Source organism: Hippopotamus amphibius, chromosome 6 (genome assembly GCF_030028045.1).
Source record: "Hippopotamus amphibius kiboko isolate mHipAmp2 chromosome 6, mHipAmp2.hap2, whole genome shotgun sequence".
In the NCBI taxonomy this organism is placed as follows: Eukaryota; Metazoa; Chordata; class Mammalia; order Artiodactyla; family Hippopotamidae; genus Hippopotamus; species Hippopotamus amphibius.
In genome coordinates this window covers 26,636,444-26,654,461 of record NC_080191.1, presented here as the reverse complement: position 1 = coordinate 26,654,461, position 18,018 = coordinate 26,636,444, and positions in this window count along the sequence as shown.

Sequence of the window (18,018 nt, the reverse complement as noted above, 5' to 3'; positions counted from 1 at the left end):
ATCCACTTAAAATCAACTCTGATGCCTCACTCCACGCAAACCTAGGGCAGTAGCTCTCAACAGGTTCCTTGACTTCCAATTTCTCTACTCCTGGGAAATCTCTCCTGTCCCCTCTTCATCACTTAAAAAGCACTCCCTTCTCTTCTCCTCTGTCCCTCAAAGTAATCAGTTGAAGAAGGTCAGACTTTTTGGAAAACAAAAGCCAGAGATTAAAGTTATTAAATGTGACTTCAGTTTTCACCCCTAACATTAATTTCTCCTAAGGGCTGGACTTAGAGACTTCCTTCCCACCCACCCCCACCCCCCACCGTACTGTGCAGCTTGTGGGACCTCAGTTCCTCAACCAGGGATTGAACCCGGGCCATGGCAGTGAAAGCCCAGAATCCTAACCACTAGGCCACCAGGGAACTCCCTGTGACTTCCTTTTCACAAATAGAATATCGTAAAAGTATTAGGATATTAAGTTATGAAAGACTGTAACTTCTGTCTTAATTAGGTTGCAAAAGAATGTGACTTCCACCTTGCCAGCATTCTCTGGCCCTCTTGCTGGTCTGCTCTGATAGAAACTAGCTGCCATGTTCTGAGCTCCTGTAAAGAGAGGCCTATGTGGAAAGAAACTGAGATCAACCTCCAGCCAATAGCCTGTAAGGAACTGAGGCCCAAAGCCCAACAATAGTGAAGAAAGTGAATCCTGTGAATATCCACGTGGGAGCCTGGAGCAGCAGCTTCCCCACTCAAGCCTGCAGATGAGACCAGAGACCAGGCAAACCTGACACAACCTGTGAGAGCCCCTGGAGCAAAGGACCCAGATACCCTGCACCCAGAGCTCAACCTACAGAAACCATGAGATATAAATGCTGTTGTTTTAAGCCACTAAGACTTGGTGGATTAATTTGTTATACATCAATAACTAATACAAACTGCCAACTGTTTGTGGTGCCCTTGTCAAAGTATGAAGTTCACAGAGCCGGTGAGAGGGTCTTAAACTGCTTGCAGACTGTATCTATCAAACGTCCTGTTCACTGTATGTATTTAAAATATTGATTGATGAATGACTGAATCAACACAAACAAAACAAAGAGACAGGACTTCCCTGGTGGCACAGTGGTTAAGAATCCGCCTGCCAATGCAGGGGACACAGGTTCGATCCCTGCTCCAGGAAGATCCCACGTGCAGTGGAGCAACTAAGCCCATGCACCACAACTACTGAGCCTGAGTGCCACAACTACTGAAGCCCAAGTGCCGCAACTACTGAAGCCCATGCACCTAGAGCCAGTGCTCCTCAACAAGAGAAGCCACCACAATGAGAAACCTGTGCACCACAACAAAGAGTAGCCCCTGCTCTCCACAACTAGAGAGAAAGCCCGCGCACCGCAATGAAGACCCAAAGCAGCCAAAGAAACAAAAACAAAGAAACAAAAAAACCCCACAAAGAGACAGACACATCGTACACAAAGATCTTAAATACTTTTTGTTTTGTTTTTTGTTGTTTGGTGTTTATTTGTAATTTTTTGAACTGGTAGAAAATTGAGTAACTGGCAGTGTTTTAATAAAGTCTTTGAGATAAATGATGATATGTGGAAATGTGTGCCAGCGTATAAGCAAAATGCCATATTAAAAATGGAATAATTAAATGATCACTTATTATTATCAATAAATAATATTAAGATATTAAGGTTGAGACTAAAAATTATGCAAATCATAACAAAAATTGTCCTTTACTTCATTGTGTTCATTATCTAGGTCCTATGGAAACAAATATAATTAACATTCCAACTGTAAATGGTACTATTAGTTCCTCTGACATCCTGGAAAGGGCACAGCTGCACTTGGAAGAAGCACACCAGTGCTGATAAAGAGAAGTTCCTCTAAGCGACAGACAAGCAATGAGAAGGGAACATATTTTTTAGGCCAAATCAGACCTGCCCTGTAGAAATGTGACTCTGAAATCAACCACATGCCTCTTATGTGTTTGACCCTAGAACAAGGTCTGTGCCGCCAATGACAGCTAATGGCCCAGAGAGTAGTTGTCAAATTAAGCAAATAAAAATACAGAATGCTCCATTAAATCTTAAACTTCAGATAAACACTAATTTTTAATATAAGTATGTTCCCCCAAATTATTATTATTTACTTGGTGGGGAAGAGTGGAGCTTCCCAAGTGAGGCCGACTAGTCAATGAGGAGACCAGGAGGAGGGCTGCTGAGTGAGAGGACTGGAGAGAGAAACAGGACGAGGAGGCGTCCACAGGGGACATTCAGAATAACTAACTGGGGAGGCTTTGGTGTTTCCTTGAGGTACAAGATGGTAAGTTATATTAAGTTATAAATGTTCTGCCTCTGACTTTGCTGTGCTTTGAGTTGTTTACTTCAACCCACATCTAAGTGGCACCATTTCACACTGGAGACCTAATAAATGTGCATTGCTTACCACAAGTTTCCAGCAGAGGGCAGTAAAATATCCTTGAGGAAGGAGCAGGTATCAGTCAGGCACCTAATAGGAAACAGCGCAATTCAGATAGCTCGAAAGACTTTAACGAAGAGACTACCTCTCCATCCCTCCCATGTGTGGACAGGGCTAAGGAAACCAGAAAGGGATGCTGCACTTGGAAACGAGCAAGAGCAGGAAGCCATCACCACTCCTGGATCTGCAGGAGCGAGGGGAGGATATGGTGTTCTCAGAAGCCAGTGGAAGCTGGAGTGATGGTGGACTGGTCCCCGTCCTGACAGGAGGTGCAGGTGTGGACAGAGGCAGCCCCCACCATAAATGCAGCCCCAAGCAGGGAGGGAGCAGAGATACATGTCCTATCTCTCCTTCTGCTCTTCTCGTCTCCTTCTGGGGTCTCCCGTGGGCAGAACTCATCTGTTGGCAAGGGAGCCCAAGTGATGCAGTCAAGAGAGGTCAGCCTCCCAAGGCAGGGACCAGGGCAGGGAAGTGCGGAGAACATCAAAAACAGCACATGGTCCTTTTTCTAAGTTGTACAGAGGCATGGTTTGGACTATCAGCAGCCTGCCTTTTGTTAAAGATGTGCTTAAACACCCATCAGAGTTCAATAAATCTGGTCTGTGAAGTCAAGGATAGTGATATTTTTACTTATTAAGTACTTAACAAGTACAAATCAGTATGCCAGATGGGCAAAAGAAACTAGTAATGACAATAGCTAACATTTGTGGTCCATTCACTATGCTCCAAGCACTGAACTAAGTGCTGCACAGACATTACCTCATTCATCCTCATGCCAACCCTATAAGTTAGGCACTCTTATTTTTGACATCTTATAGATAAATAACTGGGAGGCATGGAGGTTAAGAAACTTGTCTGTATCATGAGCTTCCCAGATGTGAAATTATGTTAATCTGACTGCAGACCCTGGTCCTTGGCCTCAAGGAACCTAGTCCAGTAGCAGAAACACTGGTTACTGATAAATGGGGGGGGGGAAAGGTTACTGATAGATGCTCTGCCTGTGGTAACTGTAGGGAATTATGAGAGAAGGAAGGCGAGGCAGCTAACCCAGAACACAGTGGGGAGAGGGACGGGTGGTTATAAGGAAGCTGTGGGGAAAGGGGACCTTATCTTAGGGATAGTATCTGTCTTATAACAGTTAAATTATATTCTGCTTTGCAGTACAGCTGTTTCGTGTATAAGCCATGTGCCTACCTTAGTGGTCCTTAGCCCTCGCTGCATAGCAGTATCACCTTAAAACAATGTCCTAATATAATAATACTGTACATCAATTATACTTCAATTAAACAAAGATGTTATAGCCCCCACCCCAAACCATTTAAATCAGAGTTCCTGGGACTAGAGTGCTGACATCAGCGTTTTAAAGTCCTCCCCAGGGGATTCTTCCCTGCAGCCAGAGGTGAGAAAAAAACGTATTACTCTAAAATTTCTTATGAGTAGGAGCAATGTCTTATCTACTTTATAGCTTATAACTCTGCCTTACATACAGTTCAATATTTAATTGAACTTGAATCAAATTGTTAAAGGGGATAATTAATGAATGGGAAAAATTATAAAAACCATATTTTGATTACATAACTTGGAAGGATTTAAATGAAAAAAAAAAGGAGAATAATTTCCTTAATTAATGCTCTTTTCTTTGAATCTGTAAAGGGCATAGTATCCTTGTGCTTTTCCCAATTATCAGCACACACTATTTTTCTCAAGAAGCACATATTCAACCAAGTGTTAGGAAATTAACTGAGCAATTTCCATCTACATCCCACGAATAGCATGTGCATCAGAGGCAAGAAAGTCATGGATGGGAAGACTTCATGAGAGGGCATCACCAGCACAGGTGCACACTGGCTCTGACCTGAGTGACGGTAGAAAAGAGAGCAGTAAAAATGTTTGGAGTATCTGGAATGGGAACACAGCCCTGGGGCTGCAGAGAAACAAAACAGAGGCGGAAACAGTAGAGCAAGTTCAGACACTCCCATGTGCTCTGTACATTTCCTGGCTTCCTAGGTTGAATAAATCTGTAGTAGGGATCTGGGTTGAGCTAAAAGGATTTCAAGAATTTTTATGAAGCAGTGCATTTGCCTGTGATATTTATTTGCATGAGATGATTTGAATAGGGGAGGAGTGGGTGGGGAACATCCGCCAGAGAAGCTTGTGCTTAGGTGCCTGGGGAAGGAGAGAGAGAGCGTGTGTCTGTTACCAGGTGGACAGGGGGTCAGAGCCCAGAGGAGAGAAGAAGTGCAAGGGCAAGAGCCAGCAAGACCTAGGTTATGCTTCCTGATGCAGCCTGGGGAACACCCTCACCCCATCCTCAAAACCTTGTGATTTAATATAGGCAAAGGTAAGATCTACTTTTTTAGGAAAACCGAAATACGGCCAGTGACACTTTTTAAAAACTAAGTAAATGAGGAAATTGGACTTAGTGAAAAATAAAGCTAAAAATTATAAGATGAAAGCAGAATTGATATTATACTCAGTAGAAGTGGAATGCCTGTTTGGTTCTGAGCATCCTAGTAATCAAAGGAAGAAACAGGATCTGCTGCGTGAAGATGTACAGTGTTGAGAGGAGAAACATCAACTAGTAACTCAGAAGAACAACAAATTCTTCATTCCAGAAACCCCATACCTGAATATTCTCAGGAGACACCAAAGGAAGCTTTCACTCCTATGAAGTAGGGGTGTGTATGTCCAATCAATTCCCATATTCTGATGGAAGAATTAGGTGTTTCCTATTTCATGTAATATAGGTAAGACAAATGTGGTTTGTCCAAGTAAACTGCCCTTAAATCATGTATCTAGCTATGAAAATAAAACAAGAAAAATGAACACAATGGATGTGACTCCACCCATAATGAAATAAATAGGCATTAAGATGACCCCAGAATTTTGTTTCAGTTGACTGATTTGTCAAATGCCATTTTGACACAACACCATGGGGAAAAACAAAGAAAAGACTAATGTTCACTGCACAAAGACTAGCATATTCAAAGCTTGTTATTTTCAGTTTGATAAAGATCACTACAAAGTGCATCTGCCTTCATCAGAGCCAAATATGCTTAATAACCACTTTGTTGAAATCTGTTGATGCTGCAACTCTTTTTTGAGAAATGGGATTTATAACAACAAGCCATGGATAGCAACAAGATTACTGCATCAAGAAATGGCCCTTATTTCGTCTAGTTTTAAAATAGTTTGAAGTGATGTCAGCAAGATGATGAGATAGGAGTTTCCAGCACTGGTCCCCTCAAAACATCAATTTGAATAACTAACCACTCACAAAAATCCTTCACAAGAACTAATGATTCCAGGTAAGAGATTACAGCACCTGGATGGAGCACAGAAATAAGAAAATATACATTGAAGAGGGTAGGAAGGACAGTTTCACTTTACACCCTTCGCCCTGCCCCAAGCCCAGGCAGCATGGCACACAGTCATCTTCCTGCTGGGAGAAGGAGAAAGAAGTGAATGTCACAGTGGACCTCAGTACCTGGTCTGCCTGGTGAACCAACAATTTGCCGCCTACAACAGACTCACTTTAGCTTTAATGACACATGTAGGCTGAAAGTGAAGGGATGGAAGATATTCCATGTAAATGATAACCAAAAGAGAGAGAAATCACTATACTTAGGTCAGACAAAATAGGCTTTAAGTCATAAACTCTCAAAAAAGACAGATAACATCACTATGTATAACAAAGAGCTCAATTCATCAAGGGGATATAACAACTGTAAGTATATATGCACCCCAATAGAGGAGAACATAAATATATAAAGCAAAGATTAACAGGACTGAAGGAAGAAATAGCAATAAAATAATTGTATCCCTACTTTCAATATCCTACTTTCAACAACAGATGGATCATCTAGTCAGAAAACCAATAAGGAAACAGTGGACTTGAACAATAATATAAACCAAACAGATCTAACACACATACACAGAACACTCTATCCAATGGCAACAGAAAACAAGTTTTTTTCAAGTTTTCAGGAAACATTCTCCAGGACAGACCATATGTTGGGCCACAAAACAAGTCTTAAAAATTTAACGCTGAAATCATAACAAGTATCTTTTCTGACCACAGTTCAAATGGAAGTTAAACTAAATATTAAAGCTAAAAACATAGAATATCTACTAAAAAACATAGGAAAATCCCTTTTGTGGCCATGGACCATTAAAATATGTTTAGACAAGACAAAAAAGACTAACCATAAAATTTTAAAAATTGATAGCTTGAATTTAATCACAATTAAACATTTTTGCTCATCAAAAGATAGCATTAAGATGCATAGACAAGCCGTAGACTGAGGATAAAAATAATTTTAACACATTGATCTGACAAAGGACTTGTACCAGAATATATAAAGAATTATACAAATAGGAAAATGCCGTAAAGACACTTAACAGAAGGTATATATGAATGGCCAATGAGTGCATGAAAATGTGTACAACATCTTTAGTCATAAGAGAAATGCAAAATAAAACTTTGAGACATCATTTCACATCCATCAGAATGCTCAGAAGACCTGCAACACCAGATGTTGGTGATGATAGGAAGTGACTAAAACTCTCTTCATTACTGCCACTTTAGAGAACTCTATGGCAATTTATTATAAGTTAAATATACATTTACTCATTGATTCCACAAGTATGTATCAGGGGAGGGAGAGAGAGATACAAGAATGTTTACAGTATCCTTATTTATAGTTGCCAAAAACTGGAAATAACCAAAATGTCAATCAATCAACAGGAACATGGATAAACAAAAGGTGGTATATCCATACAATGTAAAACTACTCATTAATAAAGGGAACAAACTACTGATACACTCAACTAAACAGAAGAATTTCAAAAACATCTTGGTAAGTAAATAAAGCCAGATACAACCAGTTGTATAATCTATACCATTTACATGAAATTTAAGAACCAGCAAAACTAATCTATGGTAACAGGCATTATAAAAATACCTGTTCCTGGAGGTGAGAGGGAACCGACTGGAAAGGGACATGACAGCACTCTCTGGTAATAGAAATGATTTATGTCTTGTTTTGGGTAGGTGCATAAAATTGTCAAAATTCAGTAAAACAAGTTAAGATCTATGCATTTTATTTATCTTAATTACACTTTATATTACATAAGTTATACCTTAAGAATGTTGGTTAAAAAAAAATCAATCAATAGGATGTATCTATTCTTTTTCTCAGAAAATTATTCTCATTTTGTTCTGATCTGATCTTTATTTTGAAGATAAGGCACAACTCATTGCTTTCTAAATTCTGCTTTAACTTCTGACCAAAATTATTACAAATCTGACCTAACCCAAAGAAATACTCATAGCATGATACAAATGGGATGTGAGGTATTTATTTTTGCATCTGTGCATAGGTAATTGAAATAATGATCTGACATGATGCAAGGAAAATGGAGAAAAACCTTTCATCAAACGTCCAGCATGTGTATCCACATAATGGCTGGACACAAACATGGCTAGGATGCTGCCTTTACACCATGTGCTCTACTGTTTCTTTGGTGACTCCCAAAGTAGTCCTTCTGTAATCTCCTCCCCCTGAATCTGAGCTGGCTCAGTGACCTGCTTTAACCAATAGAAGAAGGCAGAAGGCCTGGCAGCTTTTGCTTTCACACTCTTGGGAGCCCTGAGCTGCCAGGTAAGAAGTCTGGCTACCCTACTGGAAACACCATACACAGAGGCCATTTGAAGACACCATGAGGTGAGGGAGAGGTCATGAGATCAAGGAGAAGAGTTGAGGAACCCAGCCAACAGGAAAAACAGGCACCAAACATAAAACCCCAGCAGAGCCATTTGAGCCCTCACCATTGGAGACTTCCTCTTGGAGGCATGAGATATGCCACAATAAAGAGGTTCTATTAAAAAAAAATGAGAGAGGTAAAATATCACTGGGGAAAAGTATGGAGTCAGAAGAGAAGAGCCTAAAAAGCTAGCTATTTCTGCCAATTTGATCATGAAATGTAAGCCACACTGACTTCTTTAAAAGTTATTGTTAGTCTCTACCTCTATATAAAGATTCTCCACATGCTTTTCAGCTAAGCTATGAAGTTGAGATTGCCTTAAGTAATCCCTAATGATTTTCTAGATAAGGAAGGTGTTCCTTAAAAAAAAATTGATATACACAATGGAATATTACTCAGCTATAAAAAGGGATGAGATGGAGCTATATGTAATGAGGTGGATAGAACTACAATCTGTCATACAGAGTGAAGTAAGGCAGAAAGAAAAGGACAAATATTGTATGCTAACTCACATATACGGAATCTAAAAATGGTACTGATGAACTCAGTGACAAGAACAAGGACGCAGATACAGAGAATGGACTGGAGAACTCGAGGTATGGGAGGGGGTGGGGGGTGAAGGGGAAGCTGAGATGAAGCGAGAGAGTATCACAGACATATATATACTACCAACTGTAAAATAGCCAGTGGGAAGTTGTTGTATAACAAAGGGAGTCCAACTCGAGGATGGAAGATGCCTTAGAGGACTGGGGCGGGGAGGGTGGGGGGGACTCGAGGGGGGGGGGAGTCAAGGAAGGGAGGGAATACGGGGATATGTGTATAAAAACAGATGATTGAACTTGGTGTACCCCCTCCCAAAAAAAAATCCAAAAAAAAAAAATTGTATTTGTACGTTATACAACTATATAATTTTATATATACATATATATCAAATTAAACTATAGATTCATTTGTGAAATTCTGCAGCTGGCTTCAACCTACATCTGCTAGGCCACCTGTACCATCTGCATGTGGTGCTGTTTTGAGAGCTACACCTAAGCCACAAATAACAGACACATGAAGTCTTGCAGTGACTGAACTGTCTGGACCTTGCTGCACTTGACTCACTAGTAATGGCTGAAGTTGTTTAGAGAGTAACAAAACTATCAGCTGCCCCGCCCCCCCCTCCTTCTTCTGCCAGTGTCTCCATTTCCTTATCTAGGAGTTTTAATGGTACCTGACTTATAAGATTATAGTGAGGATTAAATAAGATAATGTATAAAATGCATAAAGCAATGACTGGCATGAAGCAATCAATAATAAATCTTATCTATAGTTTTTTCCTATATGTGCCATATTATTAATTAACCAAAAAACCTTATCAGTTTTATCTTAAAGTGTCAGGCAGAATTCTGATTATCCTGGGGATAATAAGGATGCTAAAACACTAGCTAACTTGTCACAAAGATCTGCCTAGATGTTTTGATTACTTTAGACAATTTGGTGTGTCTTGAAAAGATAATCCACACTAGTATTTTACGGCTGTCCATGATGTTTCACTTTCACTGTCTCTGAGTCAGAAATCCTGCTGGATTAATGAAGCCTGAACTCTTAAGAAAACAGTAAGATAGATACTAAGATATTAAGAAGAACCAGTGCATCTGTTAGAAACCATCAAACTAGAAGTAACAGAAACTGACAGCAAATCTCTCAAGTAAAAAGGGAATTTATTGGAAGGATATTGGGAATTCACATTATTGGTAGAATGCTGGGGGCCCAAACTTGGACTGTGAGCCAACACCAACACAGTGCTGAAGGGAAGAAACAGGGAGCTTTGGCAGAAACAGCTGCCTCCGCCGCTATGCATCATGCCTGACTGTGCCTACGCATATGGCAGTCGCTAGAGAGTCAGGCTCCTGGGTGGGAATGTTTAAATGAGCCCTGGTCATGTGACCAAGTCCTGGCTCCAAGAAGAGGAGGAGAGGCCGAAATTAACCATTTTGGTTACTATAACTGGAGGTGGTACCCTGTGTTGCAATGGAGACTAATGGTGGATTATCCCAAACAGAAGGAGGAGTTTGGAAGGTGGACAGCCCTAGAAATGCTGACGGTTCATTACACTTTTGAATTGTCAGACATGGCAACATGAGACTGGCTGCTTATAATTGGTTGTTCAGAAATTTTGGTTTTAGCAGGTGGTTGTTAGTTCAATGGTTTTTGAGGGCAAACCATATCTTACTTAGAAAGCCAAATCCACATTCCTTCAGCCTTAAATGCACTCTGCCTTTTAAGCAGTTAGCCTTAAAAACTTTGTCTTCCCTGGCACAACAGTTTGAATCAATTCAGAGATTATATAGACAAAGAGCAACAGATTGTAAAAAGATTTAAAGTAACTAATTACATAGTAAGACAAATTGGTTACTTATATATTTGACACACACACATCAGTACACAGACACATCAGTACACACACACACACACACAAACAAAATACAGTCAGGCTATTTCCTACAACAGCCACTTTCACATGGCTTTAGTAACTTTTCCATCTGTATTAGTTTTCTCTGGCTGTTATATTATAGACTTGGGGACTTAAAACAACAGAAATTTTTTCTCTCCCAGTTCTGGAGGACTGAAGTCTGAATCAAGGTGTCCACAGGGCCACAATTCCTCTGAAGAATCTAGGGGAGAATATACTCCTTGCCTCTTCCAGGTTCTCATGGTTCTAGGTATTCCTTGGCTTGGAGAAGCATCACTCTAATCTCTGCCTCCGTGGTCACACTGCCTCCTTGATCTGCACACCCAGTCCTCTGTATCTGTGTTATCTCCCTTTGCCTCACTCTTTTAAAGCTACTAGTGATGGCATTTAAGGCCCACCCAGATAATCCAGGGTAATCCTCTCTTCCCCAAATTAAGTTGATTACATCTGCAAAACCCTTTTCCCAATTTTTTGGGGGGGCTTTTTAAAAATTTATTTATTATTTTTTTGGGGGTACACCAAGTTCAATCATCTGTTTTTATACACATATCCCCGTATTCCCTCCCTCCCTCAACTCCCCCCCACCCTCCCTTGAGCCCCCCCCCACCCTCCCCGTCCCAGTCCTCTAAGGCATCTTCCATCCTCGAGTTGAACTCCCTTTGTTATACAACTTCCCACTGGCTATCTATTTTACAGTTGGTAGTATATATATGTCTGTGCTACTCTCTCACTTCGTCTCAGCTTTTTCCAAATTTTAAGGTAACATTTATAAATTCCAGGGTTTAGGACTTGCTATCTTTGGGTGGCCTTTATTCCGCCTAGAACATCATCATAATCTGTTGCTAAATAGTATTGTTTAAATACCATTTAAACAATAGTATTTACTCAACGTTTTATATGCATACCAGAGACAAAAGTGCCCAGTAAAATAAGAATGACACATTTGGCTTAAGAGGAAATGATGAACAGCAGTGTTTAAAATTCTGCTTGAAAACAGAATGGCCAGATCATGTTGAGTTGTACAGTGTAAGGGTCTCTATTTAGATCACAGATTTGGTTCTAGCACAAAACATTCAAACAGGGATTAAAGTTGCCTAGGGACAGTCATTCATGTACCTAGTGTTCATCATGTGCCCACTATGAGCAGGTTACCATTATGGGGTGGGAGATGGTATAACAAAAAAGAACAAAAGAAAATGTTAATGAAAATACCAAGCACATTTGATTTTTTAAACTGTTGTAAAAAAAATTTATACACAAAAATCTCAATTGAACAGAGATGGGAGACCAGAAGAGGGAGCTCTCATGCCCTGTAACAATAGCAAAGTCAACAGGAAGAAGAAAGACTCCTTTCCTGACAAGCACTCAGCCAATGAAAAGCCATGGACTTGTGGTTGGCTACAGCCCTCCCAACTTCCTTTTCCTCTCTGTAAAAGCATTCTCCTTCCCTTGCTGTGGGGGAACTAGAACCAGGCTTGCTGTGGTTGCAGACCCAGAATTGCAGTTCTCTTCTGATCCCAGATAAAGCTACCTTTGTTGGAGAAATATCTGTCAGTCTATTTATTTCAGGTCAACACAGTTGTCAACTACACATTGGCACTTGCCATGGGCACTTGCCATCTACAATACAAGGATTAAACCACACGTGCTGCTGCAGCGGCTGACCTTCAACATCCCCTGAGGGGAATTCAGGGTGGAGACCAGGAATGAGACACTGTGTTTTGGAAAAATGGGCAGAACAGGTCTTCAGATAGTTAGACGTTTTCAGGAGCTGATTTTGTGAGCCAGTCCTTGCATCTCCTCATACCTAGAGAAGCACTAAATCCCTTCATGGTGATGTCTGCTCCTCCTGACTAGCAGAACCCCTCTACAAAAATGTGTGTTTGAGTGCATGTACTCCTTCACCAAGATTACATATACCTTCTCCCTACCTCTTCGGAGCAGTTTCTCAGAGCTATCTGAAATGCTGTCTTCCGGGCTGCAGTCCTCATTTTGCCCCAAATAAAACTTAACTCACAACTGTGCATTTTTTTTTAGGTCAACACTGCCAATCAAAGAAAAATAAAGTCAGGTAGAATGTTTTAAAATAAAAAATATTATACATATATAAACTCAACTGAAATAAAACATATACCATATACATAAACTATAAAACCCTGGCTTTTCTAATACAAAAGTTTATATAGGTATTTATTTATAAAAATAATACACATTGTTGAAAACTTAGGAAGCATAAATTTGGAAGTCTTAGGCGTATTGTCTCCACAGCAATGCATAGACTCACCAAATAAGTTATACCAATGAATGTAAATAGGCTTAACCATTTATTTTTTTTCATATAGGTTAATAAAGCAAAATCTAAGCTTATGCTGTATTCAACAGACACCTCTAAGACAAGGCCAAAAGTAGAGAAATAGACAAAATAGACTAGGCAATCGCAAACAAAAGTATAGCAGGGCTGTGAGCATAATATTTAACAAGGTGAATTCAGGACACAAAGCATTAAACAAAGACAAAGAAGGACACTTTGTAACATTAAGTTCACAATTCATAATGAAAATATAGCACTTTTGAATATCTCTATACCAAATAACATAGTGGCCATCTTCATAAAGCAGAAACTTCAAAAGATATACAAATTGACATATTAATAATACATCATTAATAGTCCAAGACAAAGTAAAAATAAATATATGTCTTAAATAACACACTTAATAAGGTAAATACTTATATATGTGAATATATATCAAAATTTGTACCCTGATGTTAAAGAATCTTCTTTTCAAGAAATATGAAACATTTGAGGAAACAGACTATATATTATGTCAAAAAGAACACTTCAAAAAGTTATATAAAGTAGGAAAATACAAACAATATTCTTTGATGACAATACAGTAAAATCAGAAGCCAATAAACAAATTTTTAAAAGCAAAAATGTCATTTTAACAGGAAATTTTAAAAAAGACATTAAACAAACTTAGGTAAGAGCAAAAAGACAAGCCAAAAATCACCAAATATCTTTAAAAATTATAATAAAAACCACATATCACGATATACAGAATACAACTAAATCAGTAGTTGGCAGAAAATTTAGAGCTTATATATATATAAGCTCTAAATATCTATAAAATAAATTTATTTCTATAAAATAAAGAATAAATATACCGCATTAAATACTCACTTCAAAAGCTATAAAAATAGCAACAGAGAAAACTGAAAGAGGAAATGCAACAGTACAGATAAGGTAAAAATAATGGTTTAGAAACAAAATGAAATAGAATTAACAAATTAAAAAGCTGGTTCTTAAAAACTAATCAACAAAATAAATGAGGCCACCAGATAACTAATCAAAAAAAGAAAAAGAGAACACAAATACACAACATAGAAATGAAAGGTGAAAAATAACTTGAAAACAAAGACTACATTAAAAAAAACAAAGAAACAAAAAACCACGGAAAGATTACTTAGTACATATCTTTGTGAATAAATGTGAAAACTTGAATGGGTCAAATTTGGCCTCTACTGAGATAGAAAATATAAATTGAAATTAAAAACTTGTCAAAGAACTAACCCCAAAAGAAGCACCAGGTCTAGGTGGTTTCAGAGGGGAATTCTATCAAATCTTCAAGGATCAAATAATCCTAACCGTATTAAGCTGCTCTAGAAGAAGAAAAACTTCCAATGTATTCTTGTAAAATATAACACTGATTCTAAAACCTGAATTATACTGCAAAGGACAGAAAACTTCAGACATATCTCACTTATGAACAACAATGCAAAATTCTAATTAAAATATCAGCAAATAGACTCCAATAGCTTATTTTTTTAAAAAAAGAATAATACATCTCGGTGTGGTTTATTCCAGGAATACAATGAAGATTCACTATTAGGAAGTCATTAGCATAATTCATATTAAAAGATCTAAGAAGTAAAATCACACAATCATCTCCATATATCCTAGAAAGTCTTAAATAAAATTTAGCATCCATTCTTAACATTTAATCAAGAATTTAAATAGGAAATGATGAATACTTCCTTATCACAATTTATATATATAAACATAAATATATACATATGCTTAACTTCCAAATTCACATCTGATAAGAGAGGAAACAGTCAAGTTATTCTCACTAAAGTCACTTTAAGGCATGGTTACACATTATCTCCACCACTTACTACACTGGCAGTATTAGCAAAAGTAACTAGAAAAGAAAAAACAGTTAAAAACATAAGAACTGGAAAGGAAGAAGTAAAATTATCTCCGATGATGATATGATAGAATAACTAGAAAACTTAGAAAAAACAAAAGTAAAACTAATATAAACAACATGAGAATTCAATGAGGTAGTAGAATATAAAATCAAAAGACAAAAATCAATACAAAAGAAAATGAAACCAAGATTAAGTACTTGAGTGTAAACTTAGAAATTTATAACACTTACATGAATAAAATTTTAAAACACTCCTGAAGGACTGAAAAATTCAAGAGTAAACGAACAGAATGATGTCTCTTGCTCTTGGTCAATTCAACATCATGAAAATGTCAGTTCTCTCCAAGTTTAACATATAAATTTAACCTGGAACAAATAAAAATAAACAGAAGTTTGGATTAAAATAAGGTCTACACAAGGCAATTGATGTCTTTTAAATCTCTTTCCATTTATAGCCTCTCTTAAGTCTCTCTCCCTCTGCCTCCTCCTCCCACTGAGACCTTCCCCTCTCCACCCCCATGTGGTCTCTCCAGCAAGACAGACTGGACCTCATTATGTGATGGTGCAGGGCTCCGAGAACAAGGAGGAAGAAGCAAGATCTTTAAGATGCAGACTTGTAAGTTGAGTGTCACTTCTGACACATACTATTAATCATAGTCATGGGGCCAGCCCAGACTCAAGTAGTAGGGAAATAGACTCTATTTCATTACAAAAAATTGGCAAAGAAACATAGCAAAAAAGCACGTGGAAAAAAAAAAAAAGCATGTGGATTGGGAACTACTGTTATGTCGTCTTTGCAAATCTACCATAAAATGCAAATTAAAACTACAAAAAACATTTCTCCTCCATCAAATTGCAAAAATCTAAAAGTTGACAGCAGCAGACTCTAAAGAAAAAGGCAATCTCATATACTGCAAGTGGAAGTGTAACAGAATATGGTATAGATCCTATGAAGGGGAATTTGGCAATAATTACCCTTCGACACGGCAATCAATCACAATCCTACTTCTACCTGCGTGAATAGAATATGTACACATGCTGGTTGTATTAACTTCACTTTTCCTTTCCTGGGCCCAAAAGAGTAAGCAGTGGGGAAGCTATGATTTTCTTTCTTTTAAAATAATTAAAAGCATCAATTGATATACTGAGCATTGTGACTGGTCTTATACCCCATCTGATAAGCTGAGGATTTCAGAGTATAACTGATAAGGTCTGATTTTGCAAACTTGATATTCTGCATACTTATGTACAGATGAACTTCAGCTTCCAAGCAATTTCCAAATTAGTATGTAATGAAATCATTTGCCTGGATATTTCTTATGCATTCCTGTTAATCTCCTGAAGACTTTATATTTGGTGTTGCACCTCACACTCCAAAATTAATGACAGACTTATCAGGACTATTTTCACATATACATATATCCCATGTACACCTTAACATAAACAGGTTTATATCTCTATAACTAACCCTTAGAAAAGTCCTCTGAGGATCAGGCCAAGCAAAATCTCTTTACAAGGAGCACTCTCAATTACTTATTTGAATTGCAGGTAATAGATGGGGAAATCACGTTAGGTTGAAGCCACGTCTATCAATGTTACTTTCAGAGGGCTAAAAAAGGTAAATTATTTAAAAATAAGAGGTAAAGATATATGACAATGATTTAGTTATTATTCTTGGCGATATGATCTCAAAAATAAGCATGAGACGTATATACAACATGCATTTTAAAGGTCATTTTTAAGAACAATATAAATGGTTATACAATGTGGAAATCAATTATCTACAGGATGAATAAAATAAATTGCTAACTTGATGTTTATACAATGAGTAATTTGAAGCATAAGATTTCTTATATCATATCTGTGTAAAACATAACTATCTTTCAAAAAACATTACTTTCAAATAAATTTAGACAAGCTGACAAACTTTGGAAAATTGGTAGATATCTCAAAATGTCAAAGATAAATGTAAAAATAATATAACTCATGGGTGGAAAAAAGTTAATATATCATTTCATATAATTAAAATATGCATATGTAATAAATATTTCATCTCTAAGCTATGATCTATAGATTCAAATCTAAGCAAACTTTTTTTTTTACAATTACCATATAGCGTATTTTAGGCAGCATCCTCATCACCCCATCTCAAATAAATTACACTAGACCAAAGATTCTGAACATCAGCATTACTGACATTTGAGGCTAGATAACTGTTTCAAAGGCTGCATGGTAGCACCTTCAGCAGCATCCTTGGTCTCTCCTCCCCCAGTTGTGACAAATAAAAATGTCTCCAGACATTGGCAAATGTCCACTGGCGGGCATAATCACTCCAATCGAGTACAACTACATTGGATAAATGCTGCCAAACATCTCCAGTTAAGTAACTTCCACATTTTTATGTCTCATTTTCTAATCATCTGAAACCTAATTAAAATATAGGTTCCTCTCTGGGGAAAACAGTTGGTTACTATTAACCATTACCCATGTACGTCTCCACTAAATTTTGTACAAATAAGAAACTTGTTATTCCCCAGTACAGCTGTTACTGGGGAATAACATGGCAAAATACACTTATCAAAATAAATAGTCCATAGAACCAAATTCATAAAAAGATTTAGCAGCCAAAATCAATCATCAGAAAGGAAATATTAAATACTTTATACAAGTAAAACTATGCTGTTAGCACTTACCTAAATCTAATTTTATCATTTTGATCAGGCTTTCCTTCCCTGAGACAGTTTTTTTGTGTCCTCATAAAAGCAAGTTAAATTATTAATGCTAATGAAGCAAAGTGTAAACATGGTCAATAGCAGATAATCCAAATAGGCTTCACATAGTTCACATAGTTTTTATTTTTTTTGCAATCATCTGGATCTGAATCCAGATGCTAAAATTAATTTATAGTACCTGAATCTCTAGAAGATGGAGGGAAGAGAGATGAGTATAAAATTACTTAGAGAATTTGGATCAAGGTTAAATACTCATTAAGGACAACTAAATGTGGACCGTAATTTTTTCCAAACATTTTATTTTCATGTGATGTAACTATATTCAGACACAATAACCATATACAAAAGAGAATGTAAGACTCAATTTATGGTTTGTAGTTTAAAAAGA